Raw genomic sequence first — 17,978 nt, 5'->3', positions numbered from 1 at the left:
TACTTGGGCACTATCCAAATTGTTGAAGGCCTGAAGCCTCAAAGCTTAGAGCTCTTACTGGCCTCTGGATGTGACCACCGGCCCTGCCTGCATCCAGACAGAAAGCCACGACTATCCTCTGGTTTGCAGACAGGACGTTTTCTCCCAGTAGTAGAAGTTTGAAGGCAGACTCAGGTCTGGCAGCCTGCATGGCCTATTAAAAACCAGCCTTATAAAATATGAGCTAGGAAGCAAAATGCAGTGACATAAGAGGAGGAAACCACCAATTAGGAACAGCCCACAAGGGGATGCTTTCTCAGGAGCCAGGCGGCACTCTGCCAACAGGGCTTTTGGAACAGGATGGGGCTGGCTGGGGAGGGCAGAGCCAGGGGTAGCTGCCTTGCACAGAGCCTTTCTGCAGTCAGGAGGGCTGGTCCTGCAGCCCAGGAGCTGCTGCCCCTGAAGCAGGGCAGCGAGGGATTGTTAACCAGCTGGGTGAGGGCTAGCACCCAGGAGTGGGGAGGAAGAGCAGGAGGAGCGCCGGGAAGGTACAGCCCTCCTTAGCCTATGGCAACCAGCTAGCAATGGGGAATTCCTTCCTCCAGAAAGCAGCTTTGCCAATGAGCAGCTGGGATTAGCTTGCAAAGCTCTCCTGATAGTCAAGTTTCCCACAGAATGGCAAATGCAGGGCTGCTGCAGGCAGGCAGAGGCTCTGGGGCCCTGAAGCGAGCAGAGAGAGGTGCCCCTGTGCAAAACGAACCCACAGCTGGTGTCCAGCTCCAGAGGTGACCTCTTACACCATCAGGTGTACGTTGATAGAGAAAAAGGACACAAGGTCTGAGCTTTGTTGTCAGTTCATCCTTCTGATGGTTTGGTAAAAGCCAGGGGATTATTGTTTAGTTCTTGGCCCATTGGACTGTTGTGGCTGGCTGGTAGTCAGGGTTATTGTCCATTGGTGGTGGCAGAATGTGGTTTGTGGTGGGGGCCACGCTCCTGATAAGGAGTGCTGAGACACTGAGGGCTGAACGACCAGGATGTGGCGTGTGGACCAATACCATGTGCTTTCTGCTGGAGAGAAGAGGAGTGGGTGTGCAGTGTGGCTTTTATTTGCTGCAGTCTGTCTTGATTTTCAGTTTTCCTGGAGGTGCCAGCTTCTTACCAGCTTAGGGACCTGCTTAGGCAATGGGGTCTTGAGGGACAACAAGGTAAAATACTTACTTGGAGCCACTGGGTGCTGCCTACAGGGACTCTCCAGGGCCTGTGAGAAGGGCCTCCAGCAGGCAGCCTGAAGCACCTGAAATCCCATCTGCTTTTTGGGTTGCTAGCGGGAACTTTGTAGGAGATTTAGGTCCCACTGTTTTCTCAGCAATGAGGTTGCTTATCAACTGGTTGCCCAGACAGTTTTTAACATCTCCTGTGGTCACCATTTACTACCCCTGTAGTGGGCACCTGGCCAGTCTCTGCAGGGCTTCAGTGCTTTGCTTCAGCTCTTTAATGACTGGGTCTGTGCTTTGGGAGCAGCTCAGCCATCCTCACTGATGCCTCTGACTGAAAAGACACATGAACTGTGCTTCAGGTCAGATCTGCCAGGCGAGGATTGCTGCAGTAATAGTGAGCACAGTGGCCACCCAGAGCACTGTGGGCAATGTGGCACAAAGTATTTTGAAGATGCTGTAAGTTAGAGCTGCTTAAATATTTGCTTGGCTTGAAGCAGGGACTGAGATCTCACTCTCTAGCATCCTGGACGTTTTCCCCATCCTGCAAGTTTCTGTGTGGAGGTGCTCTCCCTCTTCCTGAGGAGCTGTTCCATGTTATGTAAGGGATTCAGTGTTCATTAGGTGGGGGATTTGAGCACAGGTATCATCCTGTCAGAGGAACCACAGCAGTGTAATGAATCAGTCTCTCTGGTCCATTTGATGCAGACCATGAATCTGGGTCTCCCACATCCTTCTTGAGTGCCTAGCCTTGACCTGTGTGATCTGTCAGCCCTGATAAGTTTTCACAGAAAGGTTCATTTCCATTAAATTGATATTTTTCCAATTAAAAAAAAAAGCTTACTGAGAAATATCAGATAAGATCTAGTGCAGACATGTCAGTCTTCTTCCCAGAAGAGAATCTGCATCAGAAATCATTTTGCACCAGCTGAAAAAATGCACCAGAGAAAAAAATGCACTGCAAACTTACCAGTAAGCGCTTTGCCTATTAGTGTATGCAAGTGAAAAAACAGAAAGGAGCTCTAGTTTGACGTACCAGGTAACAGAAATCAGGCTGTGTAGTATTTTCTGCCTAACTACCCATATCTAATATGAACAGCATGGTGAAAAGGGAAACAAGAAGTAGCTAGATGTTAGAAAGATATCGTTTGAGTCATAGCGGAGTGAACAGGAAGTCCTGATGATTCAAGATTTGGCACTTTCCCTAGCTGAACCCAATGCCACATCCTAGCGCCAGGAGAAACTAGGCTGTAGGAAGTGCTATCTTCCGGCTGAGATAACAGACCCATGATCTTCCTCTTCATCAGTGAGGAGTCCAGTGGTATTTTTCCTGAGAAAGTAAAGCCCTGTTCATAGTATCCTAGCCAAGACTATGTGTGGAAGTCTTCACTGTCTCAGTTTCCAAACTGTAGTGAAACCTCATTTCAAACACATCTTGCTCTGTGATAGTGTGCACATATATTTATTTGTTAGTCTATTTGAGGAGCTAGTCCTGTTGCTCATTAGGACAAGTTATGTTTATCCTTTTTGTTATGTTACTTATAGCCTTTATTTTTCTCTGTCTTTGAAGTGCTGAGATGCAGAGCCACTCTCATTGGATATGTGTGGACAACACTGTTGTTTGGTGTGTGCATTTTGCTCCAGATAAAGTCAAATCTGTGCTTTTCTAAATTCCTTTTGGAAAGAAATGTTACTGGGAGGAAGCTTCGTGTGACCCCCAGTCCGCTTTATGGGTGCTGTGGGCCTCAACTGTTGGGATGTAATGATGTTAATTAATGATGGCAATCATTACTCTTTCTCTGCTGATCATTTTTGGAGCAGTGCTTAGCTATTGTGCTTCTCCAGCTGTCTCTCCTCCTCTCCCCTTCCCCTCTGCCCATCTATTGGTATGTGCCTGTACATCCCGCTTGTCCACTGTCCAGGTACCCTTGGGGAAGCACAGATGTATCTACAGTCCAAAATCCTGCTGTGACTTGTTGAAAGTGTTCCCGCAGCGGTGAAAATCTTATATTTCATAGCCAGCTGAACAAAAAGGAAGGGCTCTGCGTGGATGACTCATTTCATTTACCTTTGCCTATAGCAGAAGCAGCTAAAGGATTTCCAGTCGGTTGCCCCATTAGCCAGAGTGTCTCGCTGCGGATCTGTTGAAATTGCATATGTAGCAGCAGTCATGGTTGTTGCACTGGTGAGCTAAAGAGGGCACTTGAGGCTTTTGAGCAGCAAACATAGAGTCCTGAGAAAGAACTAACATATAGAAACTATGCAGACCATCCCTGGCCTGCTGGCTGTTGCGGGCCTTATCCCCACCACCTCTGCCAAGCCCGGCCATAGGAATGATGTCAGTGAGTCGCTCTACAGGGTTCTGGAGAGCAGTGAAATGCACCCAGTGAAGTCAATGATGACATTTCCAGTCCTGGGGGGTTACACGACCATGGATTGCCCCCACACCTATTCTGTTGGATGCAGATCTGGCAGCAGGACCCTTCAGCTCCTTGAGTACAACACATCATATCTGGGAACAAGGCCAAGGGGGAATGAAGGAGACTTCAACTGGTGTGAATCCCAGCTGCATGTCTGCTTAGCAACATAGGTTTTCATAAATATATTGTTCATGGCTCTGTGCTCTCTGCTGTTTTTTTTGCTGCATGCAGAGGCCCATGTGGGAGCTGAGGCCACCCCTAGGACCACTGACCCACTGTGGCCAAGAAAGTGGTGGAAATGCTGAAGCTATCAACCACTGGGCTCTACCAGCCACCTCCTAGGTGCTGCTCTTCACAACTGAACAGTGGGAGCAGTGGTTGCCGTGGGTCCTGCAGCAAGGAAGGCAACAAGCCTCTGCTCATCTTCCTAAGCAGCCACCCAGTGTCTGATGCACTCTGGCTGCATCTGCTGCGGAGCTGTGCTGCAATGTGTAAATGCCAAATGGTGAAGACCTTAAGACCAGACAAAGATTTGGGGAGAAAAAACCTTACATTACAATGTTATTGTAGATTCAATTTGGGTCAAAGGCTTTTCCTTCATCCTTCTGAGATGTACCTGACCTCAGATGCATCTGGCATTGAGCTGGGCATGAGCTGAGGATCCTGTGTCCATTTTTTGAAGGGACGATGTGTATGGATGAAGTTAGCCCCACTTTTTGCTTTATCCCTAGGCACCTCCACACCTGGGTTCAGTGGGTGGAACAAGAACTCTTCCAAACACTGATGCCAAATGACCAGAGAAAGACTCCAGGGCTCCCCTTCCAGCTCTAGGAGACAAATTGACCTAATGGATGAAGCAGGCCCCTGGGAGGCAGGACTGCTGAAATCATGTCCTAGCAGTGGGAAGGGGTGAGGTTGGGTAGCCAGGAGAGGGGACAAGGAGCCAGAATTCATAGGCTGTGGCCCTATCCGTAACGGAGAGTCTTTTTCTAATTGTGGTGGCAGAGAACGTGGGTCAGGACTTATCAGTATTATGGACAAGCCACCCAGAAGCTTTGTTTGCCTTTGATTCTGGTCTTAGTTCATTCAGGTTTTGTCTGAGGCCGGTTCTGAACCCACTCCTTTCCCTTTGAAATGATTTTCTGCTAATGGCATAAATGAGAAAAAAATGACTTCATTGCCTCCCTGAGTAAACAGATCCCACTCCATCCTCAGAAAATGAAAGCTGAGGATTCATTTTCGTCTGGACCCATGGCAGATGAATCAGAAAGCTGGACTTTTCATCTGTTTGAGGCTGAGCTGGGCTGACAGGAGCAAGTGAGCCGAATGGAGATGGCGGAAGTGGCGTCAGAAGCTGGCACCTCCATGAGCCGGGAAAGCAGTGTGCATTGGACATGAACGCAGATGAGGAGGAGGGAGACATCCAGCTCCAGGCCTCCCGATAGTTCAGCTGTTGAGTCATCGGGGTTTGGGGCTTTGCAAAACAGTGATGGGGCAAGGGTGAGCAAAAAGCCAAGAGCGTGCGTGTGTGAGAAAGATGTTTCATCTCTGGCAGTGGGCCAAAGGAGCGGCTATGTAACTGCAGCCCTTGGAGACACACTTGCAAACACACATGCTGGCTTCACATGCACACTTTTGCTCACACACACGTACCACTAACAGCACATGGAGGCTGCTCCCAGAGGCTGGCCCTGCTTCATGCTGGTCCCTGTTAATGGCCAACATCTGGTGAGGTAGCTGGGGTGGAGAGACAGCTGGGGCCAGCGAGCCCTTTCCCTGGCTATGAGTGAAGGGGAGGGCTGATGGCTGGGCTGGGGTAGGCTGGACTAGGCTTGTCTTCTCTAAAAGCAGCCTGCAAACACTCATTCCTGCTTCGTGTGTGGAGAGCAGAGGTTGAGCAGCTCTCTGCTTTTATGTTTTGTGTGTTAAAGAGCCACTGAAAGACAATAGCGTGAAACCCCCAAACCAAAGGTCCCTGGCTGTGCCAGGCCATAATAGCCAAGCAGGTTTTGCCAGCCCAGTCTGGCTTTGCCAAGAGGCCTTAGCTTTGATATGGAGCATGGGAGCACAGACATCCTCAATATAAGTTGTTAGGAAGGATTCGTTATGCTGATGAAGGGATTTTTCACCACGGAGATGGGCTGTTTACAGATTTGGGGTTGTCTGACCTTCCTGTTGGCAGAACTGGGGAGGAGGCAGTAGCCATCTGCAGCAGCCCTCCCTGCAGAAAATCAGTGGTGTTTTGGCCCCCAGGGAAGAGCATTCACTGGCGTGAACTGGTGGCTAATGGTGACCCTGCTAGAGAGTGTGTGTGTTCGCCCCGTGGCTGCCTGCAGTGGTCCTGCTCCTTGCATGTTCCCCCAGGTCTGACATTAAGTGAGGTGGGGTAGAAAATGCACAGGTAGGGAAATATGGGAAAACTTTGCATTTCTTAAGCTACAGCCTTCTTCATCTGGGAGGACTCCCCTGCCAAGCTTGGGTGGCCACCCCCCTTCTTCCTGGCAGCTGCACCCCATCTCACCCCTGGAGTTTATCTGCAGGGGCCCAGGATGGCGATGCTCACACCTTGCCCAGCCTGGAGAATCCCCGTCCTCCCCATCGGAGCTCTGGGCAGCGGAAAACCTCCCCCGTGTCTCAGCCTGTCTGAGCCTGGGCTGCGGCTACCCCGAGACAGCTCTTAGCAAACATACCAAAGGCTTTCTGGGCATCAGAGAAGTGATATTAACCAGCTCTGCTGTTATCATAGCCTCCTCCTTGAGAGTACAGGTAGGAGGGCTGTCAGAGGTGGTGAGAGAGAGACAGGGGTTATGGCAAGGTGAAGGAAAGAGAAAGGGTCTTTTACAAATGAAGAGCAAGATGTCGTCTCTGCCTGTCTGGCGTGGGACTCCTGAGGAATGAGGCCTCCTTTCCTGCAGCTGAGCATGCCCGTGGTTCCCACTGGGCTGCACCCACTGGGATATGTGCTGCCCGACACGCTGCTGAACTGAGGGTCCAGGAGGAGTGATGGGGTGGTTGGGGCTAAGAATGGTGCACCTTGGGGGCATGCACCGCAGAGTGTGGTGCTGGGCCTTGGGAACTGAGAGCCTCGCCAGCATCCTTCCCCCTCTCATCACCTCTCCACCATTCACCCTGCCTGTAAGGCACTGGGTAGTGAGTGCTGAAGTGAACATCGGAGTACCTCTCACCCCAGTGATGTCCTCAAACCAGACCTCTCCCCGACCTGGGGCCAGTGAGGCCGGACTCTGCCCTGGGTCTCTAGCTTCCAGGTTGAGTGTGGAACCACAGAGGAAGGCTGAGGTTAGAGTGTAGCCGTGCATCTAATTACTCCCCCAGACATGCGTACGCATGGCACACCATCACCGGACACAGTCCACACGTCCCCACTTGCTCACCACTGACTCACAACAGACTGGAAAAATACAATCCCACTCTAATGCTGTGATGAAGATGTAAGTGCTCTCTAGTAATACATGAGTAGTGTACGTGAGCAGCCAATCGGGACATTTGGCATCTGACGTTGCTGGGTTGAAGATTGGGATGTTTACTGTATGACTGTGTTGAGTTCAACAGGGAATGACTCGGGGCAGACCTTCTCGACATGCTCAAGGCTGTTTTGGGACGATACTCATCAGTGCTGAGGACACTGGTTCGACCTCCCTCCCTCCCCCTTCAAGCCCATCAGAAAAATGTTGAGCAATCAAAGCCCTAAATCTCAGGTAATGAGGAAACATGGGAAGTCTTGTTGCATTGTGAGACATTTCTGCTAAGAGAGAAGGAATTAATCCTGGTGGGTGTTGGGGGGGTCACTCACTGGAGGTCGACCTGTCTGGGGCACCATGACGAGGCAGTGAGTGAGCTGGTCGTGACCAGGGAAAAGGCAAGGCCTTGCCACCATCCTCCCTCCTCACTTGATACTCCTGTGTGGTGGCATCTGGACACAAAGCCCTGCTGAGGGGGATCCGCCACAGAGGACCAGACAGCTCCCACCTCACAGGGTGGGAGGGGGCACCATGTCCTTGCTCAGAGCCGGAGGAATAGCCCATGCGGCACACATGGGCTGGTGATTCCTCTCCTCTTGGGATGCTCTACATGCTGCCGGTGCTGCCAGCTGTGTGCAGCTGGGTCACAGATGTGCTGCCGTGGGGCACATTCACAACATGCCTGCGTCTTTGCTGGTGGTCTCTGGAGAGAGCCCACAGTGATCTGAAGCGCAGGTGAGAAACTGGATATTCCTGGGCTCTGTGGCACTTTCTTTGAAGGCCCATCTGTTGAAGGTGCTGGTGCTGGCCCAGCCATGGGATCAGCAGGGGTGTCCTTTACACCTTTATACCTCACCCCTTCGCACTTGCGCACTTAAGGGATTAAGGGCCAGACATCAAGGGGGAGACGTCTGGTCTCCTGACGTGTCGGACTGGGAGGACTGGAGAGGCAGAGCCTCTACCTGGTGAAGGGATAGATCCCAGCCACAATCTCCCAGGCACTGGTGGAAACCAGTTTTATAGCCTGCAGTATTTAGACAGAGTAGTTAGGAGGCTGCAGGGTGTCGCTGGGGTATAGTACTGTGACTGAGGCTGCTGCACCACTGTCCTCTCCCCTTGGCCTTTCACAGGCAGAGGAGAGGAGGCAAGACCTCAGTGAAGGGAAAGGGCAGGGAGCTATATGGACATCCTGACACAGGGATGAACCCTGCGTTGACTCCTCTCCTTCATGGGGCTGGAGCCCTGCACGTTTGCTGTCACCTAAGGGCTTCTGTCCATGAGTGATCCCAGGTTACCAACACCTCCTCTCTGCCATGTGAATGTGCTCCCCACTATTTGCACAAACAGGAGTCTCAGCCAGAATGATGGTCTGATCTGAAGTCATGTTTATGCAGCCAGAGCTGCTATAGGCATCTGTGATACAGCTGCCAGGCCTTGCTTTATGTTTGCCCACCAGCCCACCCGACTTTCAAACCCTTGATGGCACTGGGCTGCCGTGCAGCTGGAGCACCAAGGAAGAGTTTGGTGATGCACTGTGTCCCTTTGAGACGGACCACGCTAACCCTCTGGCTCTGCACTTCTGACCAGCTTGAACACAGGTGCCAACTGTTTGTCTTCAACCAGCATGTCCCACCAAACGCTGCTTCTTCCTTCCCACTGACTCCCACCTCTTACTGTTTGGATTCATCTGCCGCCAAATGCAGGCCCCCATGTGTTGAGTCTTTGTGAGCTGCAAGAAACTCCAGGGCAGCTGAGAGCCCGAATATCAGGTCTAGAGCAGACCTCCAGCTGAGGGGCACTGCAAATCAGACCCACAGGGGAGTCTGGCATATAAACTGATACTGAAACTAACTCGCTTGTCTCTGAGGCGGAGCAATGGGGTATCTGGTCTGCTCAGGTCTGCTGCTGGAGGACAAGACCAGCTGAGACTGGGTCCTGTTTCAGGGAAATGGTGGAAGACAAAATAGTGTAGCAGAGACACTGAAGCCTACAGAGATCAAGGGAAGCTTAGAATCACCTGGGTCCAAAAAGTTGGGACCCAAATTAAAAAAACCTACATAGAGAGAGAAAGCATAGAAAGAGACATGTTCCCAGGTCAGCTCCTGACCCTCCTGTTTTGGGTCAGGGCTTTCTATGGCTTGCCACATTGCTGAGGTACTGAGCCGTGGGCTGCTGGCTCGGAGGTGAATTTTCTCTAGTCTCAAACAATTTGTCAAGTGGCCAGTGTAAAAATGTCTCTTTACCTCAGGATCATGACACCTCATCTTTAGGGGCTGCAGTCACAGGTCTGAGGGTTTGGTGGCTGTATAAGCCACCAGCAAGAATAAACCCCTGACTGAGACCCAAACAGGTGCTGATGGGATTGGGATTCACCTGACTGGTGTGTTTTGTCCTTTGGTATCCAGGTCTATCCTGAGCATCTGGACCCAGCAGTGATGAGTGAGGAAATAGGAGCCTGGGAAACAGGAGAGGGGAATAAAAAGGTGGAAGGAGGCAGGGATGGCTCAGCCCTGCATTAGGGTGAACCATAGCAGCATTTCTCTCTGCTGGGTTATTACTTAGCAAAAGGGACAGGAGCTTGCAATGCTGAAATGTCTTCCTCCCACTGTGGCCTCTCAGGCTCAGGGCCAGAGGATGTGCTAGGGCTGTTTGTAGCCTGAAAGCCTTGGCATAAATGGTTGTCTGCATCATGGATGGGCATCCAGGTGCGTGACTGAGTAGGGGTGAATCTGGCTGCTGAGCCAGAGCAGTTGGTTTAATGCTCTCTCCACTGGTTATTAGCTTGTTGCCAAGTCAAGCTGGCATGTCAGGCTCTGGGAGCTTTGATGAGAGCACTTGTGAGGGCAGGGGGCTGTGTTTAACCCTGCAGGTGGCAAGAGCGTGCTGGGAGGCTGAAATCTGTGGAGGCAGCCCCGTTCGCAACCCACAAACTGTCTGCGGTTTTCTGCCAGCACGAATGGGTCTGTGTCTGCATGGGAAGGAAGGAGGAGAGGACAGTACAATGCTATTCCTTACACCTCTTAAGGAAAGGATGAGACAGGCAGAGGTTTCCCCTGCATCTGTGATGCTGGCGGACTCCCCAGCTGCAGTCCAAGCCTGATGCTGGGCTGGCGAGGCTGCTCTGAGTCACGGGGCGTCTGCACGCTGCGCAGCCCGGCTCCTTCCCGAGGCACGCAGCAGAGCTAGCAATGCGCCTGCATGCCTTCATCAGCTCCTGCACGTAAACTGTCCCTCCGGTCACCCGGCCTCTGAATCACAGGAGTCGGGTCCTGGCTGCGAGCAGGGGGATTTCCTGGCACCCAGCGCAAGGGTTTGCGTGTGGAGAAGCCTCCTTGCAGGCAGCTGGAAATTGTCTTCAAGGGCGCGTTTCTGGACAAGCCAGGGCTGAGAATGTCCCTGAGCGGGTGGAAGTCCCTGAGGGGCTTTGCTGTGTTTTGTGGGATCCATCCCCACAGTGAGCACAGGGACAGCGGATGCTGGCCATCCTGCACCCTCTGGTGTGATGTCTTTTGCCCAAGTGCATCCTTACTTATTCCTGCACTTCAGGGTGTCTCTGAAGCCATCTCCTTCCACAGGGTGGACAAGCCCTGACACTGCTCCCCTGCTGAGCGGGTGCGTGAAAAACCCTTGGGTGACTGGGGCTGTGTGGGGCTGTGACAACCTGGCAGGGGCCACTGCAACCCCTTTGATGAGGGTTTGTTTCTCTGGGTGCTGTCGGTGTGGGCTGGGTGCAGGGGCTGCGGGATCAGCAGAGTGAGCGGCGCTTGCTGCCTGCAGCCTCGCGGTGCTACTGGAGGACTTTGCTTGCTGCCCTGTCCCCACTATGGATGCTCCTTCCCTGGCGTCCTGGCCACTCCACCTGGTGCTGGACCCTTTTTCCCTGCATTTCCCAGGGGAGAAAATCCTTTTGCATTTCCTGTGCTTCCGCAGCACATAGCCGATGTGGGAGATGCTGGGGTTGTAGATGAGACATGGTGGCCACAGGGACCTGGCTGACTTTTACTCTCTGGGTATTTGAATGGAGAGTGCCCACTGCACCCCCTGGGCTGCTTTTCACTCACTGCAGATGGGAGAAAAGAATATTTTAGCATCAGCCAGGCACAGATGCCAAACAAGCAGCCAGCAGAAAGGCAAATATTGTGGCTACCCCAACACATCTGTTTAGAAGCAGCTCAACCCTAATTTTAAACAAAATGGGGAAGAAAAGACATTAATTGAAGACATTTCCTTAGGAATGTGATCCCTTGGCTGGGGCCTAGCATTAGCAGCCTCATTGGGAGATCATATGTCACACAGACGAGATGATTGCCCAGGCTCTGTTGCGAGCCCCTCGTGCTGCTTTTGGGCAGGTCACATGTGCCCTGTGGAAGCCGAGGGAGGCTGTGCATGGGTGTGCGAACGCATGGCACTTTTGAAGGGGTACATACTCTCCCAGCATGACACATCTCCACCACCCTCCCCACCTCCCTGCATAGCAGCATCCTTTTTCTTGGGAAGGACTCTGTGTCAGTGGTTGGCTGCTCCTGTCCTGCTTCATCTTTCATGGGAAGGATCCAACCCTGGGGGATCCTAAAACAGATCAGCTGTTTTCCCAGCAGCCCCTGGCTGCTTGTGTGGGACTTGGATTATTGGATTGGGAACAGCTGATCCCAAGCCTATTGACAAATCCATGAAGATTTGGTGAAGCTTAGACATTGCTCTCCTGATAGTCTCCTTTGTTTGACCCCAGACCTTGTTAATCTCTGCTGCACCCAGAGGCAAGGCTGCAGAAACAGCTTCAGATGGGAAACTGGTGTGTAGTGTGGAAAAGGGAGGTCCCTGATCTTCCCATCTGCTTCTCCAGTGAGCTCTGCAGTCCTTCCTGCACTTGGTGGTGTTGCAGGTATCCGGGATATTTAGGCTGAACTCACAGGTGAGGGATGCCTGTGCTGTGGTCACAGCAGGGTGCACATCCCCACTAATACACTGCTGCCAGCATGCCTGCTGCTATGTTACCCTGTCCCTGCTATGCCCCTCAACACCGGTGTCCCCCTCCCCATCTCCTTCCTTAGAGCGGAGGCAGCATGACCTGCCCAGCTGCCCCCGTCCGACACATGGATGTCTGAGAGAAGGGCTGAGGAAGGCCAGCCCCTCCCTGGCCACTGCAGTGGGAGGCTCTCCTCCCTCTCCCTCTGCCAGCAGAACAAAACGCATGAGCTCAGGGGGTCTCTGGGGCCTGGGAAGGGGGCTGGAGGAGTCCCACGGAGAGAAATGGGTTTGGGCAAGGAACTAGCTGCCCCAGAGCCCATGGGACCCCCCACCCCATGCTGTAGCACTCAGCGTGGGGTGAAGTCCCTGAGGGACGGACCCTGGCTTCCCAGCAGGGTCACACCAAAGCCCCACTGGGTGCCCCATGGGCAGCTAGGCTTGGTGGTGTTGCTGGGGCTGTCCCGGTGTCAGCCGGGGGTGACGTTCCCATGGGCTCCCTGTCCCTGCTGGAGCTGGCCATGCTCTGGCAGGAAGAAAGGCGATGGTTAGCTGCTGCGCCGTCATTATTCTTACACAGCCTCCTCTGTCTATGCAGCCCGCCTCCAGGATGTAATAAGTACTAATATTGGTGTTCCAAGGAGAGGCAATGGGGGCAGGGAGCACCTCGGAGGAAACCCTTGGCTCGTGTCAATCCGTGCAACTTTTTATTTTACAGATCATGCTGTAGAGCACTTCCAAGTATGAACAAACCTAAACGAAGACAGCTGGCAGAGGCTCTCGTCATCTAACTCCTTCCAGATGTGCAGTCATATGCTGCAGTTTCTGACTAATGACATCCCCGAGAAAAGCCCTGGGGATGTGGCAGTGACAGGCAGGCAAGGGGCATGCCAGGAACGTGTTGGTGGGCCAACAGCACTGACTCCCCAGGGGCTGCTGCCTGGAGACCCTGGCTGGGGAGGGACCCTCCACCATCCCTCTTCCCCTTGTAATCAGCAGGGCTCAGCAGGTGGCACAGGGCTGCCTCTGCCATGCTGGGCACCCAGGCAGCTCTCCTTGGGTGGGTAAAGCTACTTAATCCAAGAGTGATGTCCTGCAGAGATAGCTACTTCATGGCCTGGAAGCGATGAAAACTGCACTTAGTAGCATTGTGCTGGAGCAAATTAGTGATGTTTTCTGATAATGAATTGAGGTTGAAGCATTTATGCTGCTTCGTGCTTGGAAGCCCATTCAGGTCTCCCTGTGTGATGCCCCTCTGCTGCAGGGATGTCTGAGAAATCAGTCTGGGTGAGAAGATTTGTAAATCCTGCTGCCTCCCCCTGAAATATCTGTCCCGCACATCACCATTTTATGTTCCTGCACGGCCTGCGTTGTATTAGAGCTGTGCACAGTCTTCAGTGGGTTTAGTTTCCGCATGCCTCTGTGGGAAGGGCTGTGCTAGTTTTATAAGATAGGGACTGGGGTATGCTCGGTGGGTCAGGAATTGGGGGGGACCAGCCCCTCTGACCGCAGGTGAGAGATCATGTCCTCCCAGAGTATTGCCTCCTTCACACTGTCTTTCAGAAACTGCAGCCAACCTGGGTCCAGGCTTGCTGCTTAGGTGGAGGAGTCATTTGGGGTATTCCCGTGGTCCCTGTTCTCCCTCTATTCCTCTCCGCACCTTTGTAATTAACCTCTGAATTCCGGCTAATCCCAGGATTAGCATGTCATGGGCTATCGGTTAGGGGTCTCACCACCCCTTGTGTGTCCTGTCATCCCTGACAAACTTTCAGGAGGGTCCAGGAAGCCAGGTTGCCCCTGAGGAGGGAGGAGGCTGGTAATGGATGGGAGATGGCAGGAGCCTGGCAGGTGGTGAGAGCTAATCCAGGGGTCACCTGTGGCCGATAATGATCTCCCAGAGCCCAGGAGCAGGGCAGAGGGGCGCAAAGAGCCTGAGGGTGTTGGGGCAGCCCCTTCAGCATCCCTACCTTGGCCCCTTCTGCCAGGCAGAGTGGGCTGCAGAGGGAAGGGAAAACCTGGTGGGCTTTCAGTGAAAGGTGTAAATATCTCCTCTGCCTGCAGGTGAAGGCAAAGGATTAGCTTGTGGCTTTTGGTGCAGCGTCTCCTCCAGGACCTAGCTATGCACGTGTGTTCCCGTGGGAGGGTGTCCTTGGGCAAAGGGAGAACTTGATCATGGGGTTTATTCAATCTCAGTGCTTGAGGTGCTCTCCAGGTCTGTGGGTGAGTTCTCCGCTCCCTTCTCAGCCTTCCTCTGCCTTGTCTAGGCCTCCCCGGAGGCACTTCACAGCTCCCAGGTGACTGATTTTCCAGGAGAGCCCCAGACAGATTCACACTTAACCTAACAGAGGCAGCGCAGTGACCTCTGTCACTTCACTTCTCCCTCAAGATGAAAACTCCCAGCCCTGATGAAGCATGCAGCAGTACAGTCAATTTAGCCACGAGAGCTGCTTTTTACCTCCAAGATGTGTAATGGACCTCAGGGTGGAAATAATAGAAATAGCAATGGAGTCTTGCTGGGATTCTGACTTTAAAAATGTGAGGGTTGGCCTATAGGAAAACAGAGACTGAAAGGGAAAACCTCATAGATAATGGCCAAGACATGCAGAACAGACCCTGGTGCCAATTTCCCCTAGCTGAGGTGTTTGTCTGTGGCCTTCAGTGGCTGTTAACCCCCTTGCCCTAAACGCCTGTGCCCTCTTCTTTTGGTGTAACTCCATGGACTGCTCTGGGACATCCCTGGGGCTGGGGAGAAGGACAAGCCCAGAGGCTGGAGCAATTCCTTGCCACACTGGCAAGGCATTGCAGGGGCTGAGCCCAGCACGTGCTGCCTGGAGGGGAGCAAATCCCTGGGAAGGCACCGGGGTTTGCAGCAGTGTGGGCTGCAGCTTTCCTTCCTCCCTGGGGCAGACAAGCAGCACTTTCTTGGGCTTTCACTGTGCTCTGAGGAGGGGAAGGGGAGGAGAGCTGCTCTTGCGAGGCCGCCCGGGGAGCAAAGAGGTCGGCAGGAGCTGGCAGTTTGTTTGCACCTCTCATTACATGGAGCTGGGAGTGGGGCTGAGCTCTGGGAGGTACAGGCAAGCTTGCAGAGGAAGCAGGTGATAAGCTCCCATCCCTGCCTTGCAGTATGCTGTATGTGTACAGGATGTTTGGTTTCCTATCGATCCCATCCAGAGATGGAGGGGATGGGGAGATGCAGAGACAGGCTTTGTGGTTTCTTTAATCTGATAGTTTCCCTGCCTCTTTCTTCTACTTGCAGGCAAGTTCGTGCGTGAGGCACCTGAAGTGACAAGCTCGCACGCTCTGTCCTGGCACCAGCTGTGTTTGCAGGGAGGTGGGCTGCCAGCTCTTTGTCTCAGGAATGACTCAGGCTGACAAACCCACTCCTGGCCAGCCACAGGAGAGCCTTGCTGGAAGATGCCTTTGGCTTCTGGGAGCTGGTCTGGCCGTGCTGCTGGTGAGCACTGTGGGACAGCTGCGAGCAGAGGAAAGGGGCTGGATGGGCAGGATCAACGTGAAGGGCAACATGCACTAACTGGACACAGGAAAGTGTTTTCCATCTCCAGTGGCCACAGCATCACCTTGTCTGGGATGTCCCAGCCAAACCCAGTACAATGGTGATGGCCCAACCGCAGCCATGGCTCTGACATGTGGCAGACTGAGCTCTAGAGGCCCCAGCCACCCATAGGCCATGGTGGTGTCCCTTTCTCCAGTAGCTCTGCTCTCTGCTTTGCCTGTTCTGTCCCTGAGCTCCCCCCCCGTCCTTGTTTCAGCTGGGATAGAGTTAATTGTCTTCCTATTAGCTGGTACAGCGCTATGTATGTTTTTGAGTTAGGTATGAGAAGAATGTTGATAACACTGATGTTTTCAGTTGTTGCTAAGTAATGTTTAGTCTAAAGTCAAGGATTTTTCAGCTTCTCATGCCCAGCCAGTGAGAAAGCTGGAGGGACACAAGAAGTTGGGACAGGACACAGCCAGGGCAGCTGACCCAAACTGGCCGACAGGGTATTCCATACCATGTGACATCACATCTAGTATATAAACTGGGGGAGTGGGGGTGGGGGGATCACCGCTCGGGGACTAACTGGGTGTCGATCGGCGGGTGGTGAGCAATTGCCCTGCGCATCATTTGTACATTCCAATCCTTTTATTATTACTGTTGTTATTTTATTAGTGTTATCATTATAATTATTAGTTTCCTCTTTTTCTGTTCTATTAAACTCTTCTTATCTCAACCCACAAGTTTTACTTCTTTTCCTGATTTTCTCCCCCATCCCACTGGGTGGGGGGGGGAAAGTGCGTGAGCAGCTGCGTGATGCTTAGTTGCTGACTGGGGTTAAACCACGACACCCCCCCAGCTCCTGCCTCTTGCCTGAGTCTCCTTCATTCCTGGAGTGAGAAAATCCTCCCTGGAGGAGCATATCATGCTGCCTAGAGATGATCTTCTGCCACAGGAGCTCCATCTGCCTGAAATGCCCATTTTGTCCATTAGCTGCTAGTGAGGGAAGAGGCATGAGGACAGGACCATCCCGGGGGTTAACGCTGAAGGTACTGGGGCATGCTGAATTGCCTTTTTCTGCCTGGAGGATTTCACTGATGGGGTAATGTACTCCAGGTGTGATGGAAAATGGAGCATCACGCTTTGCTGAAACAACACGTCTCCTGTGAGAGATGCAAACTGTGAGCATTGGAAGGATGAAGGACTGCAGTGTAAAGAGACATGAGGGATGTCATGAGTGCTGGAGCACTCCTTCCACTGTGACCTGGGGAGCACCTGCCAACATGGAAAGGATAAATGAAGGGAGTCCTTCCCTCAAGTTGAGCAAGCTCACCTGAGCAGAAGGATGCCAAAAAGATGATAGGAAACTGCCAGAGAGCAGCCCAAGTCCAGTTTGGGGGAAGAGTGGCTGGAAAGCTGCCCAGCAGAGAAAGACCTGGGGGTTCTGGTTGGCAGCTGGCTGAATTTGAGCCAGCAGTGTGCCCAGGTGGCCAAGAAGGCCAATGGCATCCTGGCCTGCATCAGAAATAGTGTGGCCAGAAGGAGTAGGGAAGTGATTGTTCCCCTGTACTTGGCACTGGTGAGGCTGCACCTCGAGTACTGTGTTCAGTTTTGGGCCCCTTGCTACAGGAAAGACATTGAGTTGCTGGAATGTGTCCAGAGAAGGGCAACCAAGTTGGTGAGGGGGCTGGAGCACAAGTCTAATGAGGAGCAGCTGAGGGAACTGGGGCTGTTTAGTTTGGAGAAGAGGAGGCTGAGGGGAGACCTTATCACTCTCTACAACTGCCTGAAGGGGGGTTGTAGTGAGGTGGGTGCTGGTCTCTTCTGTCAGGTGGCTGGAGATAGGACGAGAGGAAATGGCCTCAAGTTGTGGCAAAGGAGATTTACGTTAGATATTAGGAAAAATTTCTTTACTGAGAGGGTTGTCAGACATTGGAATAGGCTGCCCAGGGAAGTGGTTGAGTCACCATCCCTGGAGGTATTCAAAAAGCGCGTAGACAAGGTACTCCAGAACATGGTCTAGTGGGCATGGATGATGGTTGGACTTGATGATCTTGAAGGTCTTTTCCAACCTAAATGATTCTATGATTCTAAGTCAGAGATGGGTGGAGGCTAGTAACTACTGCAGGAAAGCTGTGATATCCAGTGGTGAAGCAGGACAGCTCGGGGCGGGGGGGGGGAAAGGCACCACACAGATGAAGAGGCTGGGCTTCAGGGAGCATTTCTGAGTCTATGGGACCTTTTCCCCAGGAAGGGGCTGGCTTTTCCCTGTTTGCATGTGTGGAAGTTGACAGGACTATTCATGGGTCTCAGTCACACTCTGGCACCCCAGCTGGAGAATGGGCTAGAGGGAAATCAGCGGGACTTTCCCATCTCCTCACCCTTCCTAGCAGTAGCAGTGAAGGGGGTACTGGGGAGGGAGAGG

This window comes from Haliaeetus leucocephalus, unplaced genomic scaffold (genome assembly GCF_000737465.1).
Source record: "Haliaeetus leucocephalus isolate CR32 unplaced genomic scaffold, Haliaeetus_leucocephalus-4.0 Scaffold752, whole genome shotgun sequence".
In the NCBI taxonomy this organism is placed as follows: Eukaryota; Metazoa; Chordata; class Aves; order Accipitriformes; family Accipitridae; genus Haliaeetus; species Haliaeetus leucocephalus.
This window is presented reverse-complemented; position numbering follows the sequence as displayed.